The 5,835-nt window shown below is 41.1% G+C and overlaps 1 pseudogene; it reads right to left on the bottom strand.

Moving 5' to 3' along the window:
* Positions 1 to 207: 207 nt before the first annotated feature.
* Positions 208 to 4,702, bottom strand: LOC101648599 (annotated as a pseudogene).
* Positions 4,703 to 5,835: the final 1,133 nt, after the last annotated feature.

The raw sequence follows: 5,835 nt of genomic DNA, 5'->3' as shown, positions 1-5,835 counted from the left end.
AAGGCTCAGTGAGGCAGGATGCCAACTGCTGCCCCCCACGACCCCCTGGCCCCCCTGGGCACTGGTGTGAGGGAGGCTGTTGGCTACAGGACTCTGCGCTCAGAAACGCCAACCATTATTGGACGTAGGGTGGTGAGGTTTCAGCCATAGGACAGGCAGGCGGCTGTGGCCGGGCCCACGGGCAGAGCTGAGCCTGCTGTGTGGACGTCAGGTGGGAGCTGGTGGGGAGCTGGTGGTGCCCGAGGCGGGGAAGTTCCTACTTCTTGGGCAGGACGGTGGACGCTCTCTGAAGGCAGTCCTGCGGCAGTGGAGGCTGTAGCCCATGACGCCGAAGAAGGCGGCCTTGACCGCCAGCCAGGACACACGGCCGGAGACGGAGGGTGGGGGAACAGTCATGATCTCCTGTATGTTCAGCTCGGTGCTCTAGTTCTTCTGGATGCCTGGCACGTGGCCCATGCCACAACGCCCATCACCACAGAGGGGACGCACTTCCTGGGCTCGGCATCCGAGGAACCGGGCAGCTCCAAGCTGCGGGCAGCCTGGAGCAGCATTTAGGGTCAGGTGGACGCCTCGCTCGGACATGACGGTGCAGTGAAAGCCGGGGAACTCGCGGATTATCTGGGCCATCATCCGCTCCAGCAGGCCCTTCTGCTTACACTTCTCCACATCGTCCTTGCTGATGGGGTACGACGGGAAGCAGAGGCCCCAGGCCAGCTTGATCTTCTGCCGGAAGGACAGTGCAGCGATGGCCCTCTTGAAGGTGACGGGAATGGGGCGGCCGCCCAGGTGGAACTTGCAGAAGGGCACCTTGCTGACCTCTTTGAAGGCCTCACTGAACTAGCGCTGAACTGATCGGTGATGTGGGCCGACACCCTCAGCAGCAGCATCTGCGTGCACTTGTCCATCTTGAGCATGGACACGCGGTAGGGACAGAGCTCCACCACCCCCACGTCCCTCTTGCTGTCGTCGCTGAAGTGGGCCGTGCCCACTGCGTACACGCGGCTCCTGCCACCAGCTCCATCACCATGGGGGGCAGGGCAGGCCCTGCTCGCTGCCTCTTGAGCTTCACCGCCAGCAGCAAGTTGAAGGCTTCCATGTCCGACATGCTCGGGGACCCTCCGGGGACCACCCCAGGCCCTGACCCTGTAGCTCCCGAAACTACTGCTGCCCACGCCGGTTCTGTGGCCCCTGGCACTTCAACTGGCTCTGTGGCAGCCTCCTGGGGGGGGCTCCTCCACACACCTCCATGGCGGCTGCCAGCTCAACTGGTGAAGCCTGGGGTGCTGAGCTGGGCTCCCTGACCTCAGCACTTGGTCTAAGAGGCTGAGATGTCTGGGTCTCTGAGCTCTCTGTGACAACTTCCAGGACACTGGCTGAACGAACCCTGTGGGTGGCTTGGTGACTGTACCGCGTTGGTTCCCAGGCAGCGGCTGAAGTGCAGAGAAGGCTCAGTGGCAGCTAGTTCCGCCACCTCCTTGGAGCCCCGCCCCTCTGCTGACACCGCCCACCTCCGGGGGGGGGGCGGTGCTCCTTCTACTGGGCCCGCCCCCTGAGATACACGCCTTTTCCATCCACTGCCTTTGAATCCCCCACTCCCTGGGCACCGGGCCCGGAGCCCCCAAATGTTTTTTTTTTCAATATTGAAATTAACACAGGCAATTCTTTATCTTTTGGAATGGAGGACATTTTCAAATTCAGAATTAATAACATCTAACATTTTACCGATTGAATATGATTTTTCATTTAACCTACACATAGACACTACAGAAACACCTATAACATTTTATGTTTAAGAGTTAGGTGATATTTATTAAATAACTTTAACTATACATAAGGACAAACATGCTACATGTATCAAAAATGCAATAATGGTCACAATCCTACTTTCTTTGGGCTTTTTAAATTCAGAAGATGTTGGAAGGTTAAGCACATTTTTACATTAATTTACACAGCAGCATTTCCCCCTCACATTAAATTTCTACCCAAGTGACTCTTTCGATGGGAACTGTACATGTTTTTCATTATTGACCAAGAAACAAATCCCTTCCTCCCTAAAACGACATCTGCTGAAACAGATTTGTCTGTAGAAAGGGTTTCCAGATCTGAATTGCACTTTTCAAACCATTGTCAGTATTCAACTAATAACTAGTTCCATTTCTGGGGCTATATTTAAGCGTTTGTTCTTGATTCAAGATGTCTTGTTCCAAACTCAGAACAAGTGAATTTTTAGATGCCCTCGCTAATTTTCAAGTCAAGCTACCGTAGACTGCTGTCCAATTGTTCCAATTTAACCTCTTACTATTCATTACCTGTATGCTGAACATGTGCTAGTACCTACAAAACTTGTTTGCTATTATGTTTTTACAAATTTCCCATGTTCAAAGTAACTATGAGAACCCTTAAAAAAGCGATCATGTCTTATTCCTGGTTACTTATTTTTTAGGATGTGCAGAGTTTTCGATAAAAATTAAGTTATTGATATTAATTAATATAAAAAATAAGATGACTATAATAGGAAATATCATTGAGGATTGAAGATTGAAATATCAGAGTAATGTTTTTCAGGAGCAGGTTAGCTAGGTATTAGTAATATGTTAATATGGTGACAATAGCCATAGCAATAGGAGACAATGGTGAATAGCATTGCAAAAATGTACATTCTTTAATCTTATTTAAGAATAGCCTTATAGATTAACTGAATATGCAGGTAACTATATGTAAGATAATATTCCTTGAATGAAGTATTTGTATTAACGGCAATTATAGTCTCTATCCAACTACTCTATAAGATGTTCATTCTCAGGTACAATTTAAAATTTTCTCATTTTTTTATCTCATATTCGTTTATAACAGTATTGAATCTATCATCCCTTTCTCTACTGTGAAGTCAGAAATTTGGGGAGCATATGGAGAATAGATTTTATATCGATTTTTGAAGTTTTGTATACTGAATGGTATCTTTATATTTAAATATAAATTTTTGCAAGATATTAAATATAGTTGTCTCTAAATTGACTTTGATTAGAGACTCTAAGTAAAAGTACTATCTTAAATATATTCTAAGGTTTCTTGTGTTTCTAAATATATATCATTAAAATGCTCATAAAATTTATTTTATTCATAAATTAAACACTGACAAAGTAAAGTATTTATACTAACAGTGCATTATCATAATTTAAGTAATTAGATTGCAGAAGAATAAGAATTTATTGTTATGGCATTTACTATATTCTTTTTAAAAAAGTTAAGTTCTGTTTAACATAATGTTAAGTTCTGTTTAAAAACATTTAAAAATATATAATGTCCAGTTTAAAATGGCATGAGTTCTGCAAATGTCTTTAAAATTTAGGCAAATTATAAAAACTTCTTTCAACGGTAAGAAGTTCATGTACCAGGAATTTATTGCTAGAATTTAGGATAAATGTGGACCATTTTGAGGGGGATTAATGTGAAATGAAGCTATTAACTTCCAGAAAATGATAACCAAGACACAGCCCTGATCTTTGATTGAGAAATTTCAAATTTGCATCGGTGAAAACTCAATGATAGGCAATCTCATCTCACCACGCGGTGGACAGTGCTGTTTGCGAAGTATGCAAAGTGCTTTTCTACCATCCTCATTCATAAAAAATACCTCTTCCATATTCTTTCCCTCTCTTAGTCTCCATGATATTTTGCAAGTTAATAGAAAGTTCCTGGTTGGTTGTATTTGAAACACAACTGCTGTCTGAACTATGAAGATACAAACAGCACTAGAGTAAATATATACGAAATAAGCTAAGGAACTGGAAATTTTAGGTGTTTGTGTTATTGGTAATAAAACAGAGTGAAACTGTTTTGTGGGTACTTCTTTTTATTTTCACCTATTACTACTTTTATTAATTTATTTTACATTGGGTGTAGTCATTAAGACCTTCCTTGGAGGATAAAGACATTTATTTGGTATCTTGGGATGCAATTTCTCCTACTCTATAAAGTGGAAGAAAAACTGAAAAAAAAAACCTCATTTTGGTCATTATAAATAAAGGACCAATTTTTCAATTATTAACACTTTCAAAATATTATTGATTGGTAATCAAGATTATTCCTGATTCTTTCTTACCTGGTGTTACATTATGATTGTCAAAACAAGTAGTGCGTGTGCATGAGAGAGAGAGAGAGAGAGAGAGCAAACACAAAGAAAAGTAGGAGAATTCATAGAGACCTATTTATAGGATGACCAGCATATGTGCATTACTCAGCTAGCTATTAGTAATATGCAGTGTCCAGCTGGAATAAGCCATCTCAAAGTCCCAGGTACTTTTCCTTCTTTCCCCATTACATATTTATGATGCTTAGCTTTAGAAGCTCTGCTCTATGATCTCTTCTAAATCTGGCCCACAAGCTGAATGAGCAACTTCCATTGTAATATGTTCTTTTAAGAGTGAGAACCTATCAAAGATGGAAAACAAAACAAAAAAACCACCGCTATTCTTAGAGGTTCCAATGGAATAGAGTATTTCTGCCAACATTTTACTTACCAAAAGAAAACATATTACAAAACTTGACAATGCAACAAGGAAGTATTATCCACCTCCTACGACGCAGACTAATCAAAGGGTAATAAGGAGGGATGTGTTCTTAATGGAGATTATTGTATATAGCATACTTTACCACATAAATAATAGTCCATTGACTGAAACTCATCCTCTTGCTAGTCCATAAAACAGCAACTATAGTAACACAATGTATTCTGCTATTCTCTACAAACTTTTGTTCTTATCTACCTACTAAATGAATATTTCTTCATATTGCAACTCACACAGCAGTTGGATTAAGATGACTTTTGAAAACACTGCCAGGTTGATGGTAAATGCTTTCTGCTTTTTGTTCCTGGATGGAAAGGAGCATCAACCTTGTTCTCCTTATTTATATCTGCTAGGATAGGTGAGTGAAAACCCTCCTTTAGAAAGTCTAAATACATATGTATCCTGTAACCTACTTGCATGTATTGGGAAGTATATGCAGATATAAGAAAACTCCCATCTCAGAATAACAACTAAGTATATACTAAGTACACAGTGAACTAAATGATCATAGGAAACACTGAAACAAGAAGACCAGTGTTTTAGGTTGAAATAAATTGTGTGAAAATGTAAATTGCATTTAGAGTGTTTTAGAAGCATACTGTTTGAACTTTTGCTATGCTGGTTTTATGTTGTAAAGAAATGAAAATGACTGGAATACATCCTACCTTCATCTGAGCAACTGGGAGAGTGAGTGTGTTTACAGGGGAGATTTAAGGCTGGTTGGTTAAATGTGATGTGTGCCACATCTCATAGATCTTCAAGTTGAGCTATTCCACAACTGAATGGATATATGTTTTAATAAGTGAAAATTGGTTACTGGTATATAAGCAATAATTAAATCTTAGAATAAAATAGATGTGTGGAATATAAGAAAAGACTACTCAAAAGTGAGACTGAGAAAAAGAAAAGAAACTACACAGACCAGGCAAACTAGATTAGATAATAACATAAAAATGAAATTGATTATTGTTTTATCGGTTAATGAGGGGAAGACAGCATCTTTGCTAAAAGAGAGGGAGAGGAAGACCTTCGATGAGATGTGTTGACAGTGGCTGTAGCAATGGGCTCAAATATAAGAGCAATTGTGAGATTGGTCCATGGCTGGACAGTGCTTCATTATGTCGTACATGGGGTCACTACGACTCAAAACTGGCTTGATGGTACCTGACAATAAAGAGTTTAGATGGTGCCCTCATGCAGTGATGAAGCACTCAAATGGTAATCTAAAGATCAGCAGTTCAAAATTAACCAGCAGCTTCTAATGACA

The sequence above is a fragment of the Echinops telfairi genome, unplaced genomic scaffold (assembly GCF_000313985.2).
Source record: "Echinops telfairi isolate 266 unplaced genomic scaffold, ASM31398v2 ScPeMD7_14;HRSCAF=57, whole genome shotgun sequence".
Classification (NCBI taxonomy): Eukaryota; Metazoa; Chordata; class Mammalia; order Afrosoricida; family Tenrecidae; genus Echinops; species Echinops telfairi.
Note: the sequence above shows the minus strand (reverse complement) of the source record. Positions and strands in the feature narration are given on the sequence as shown.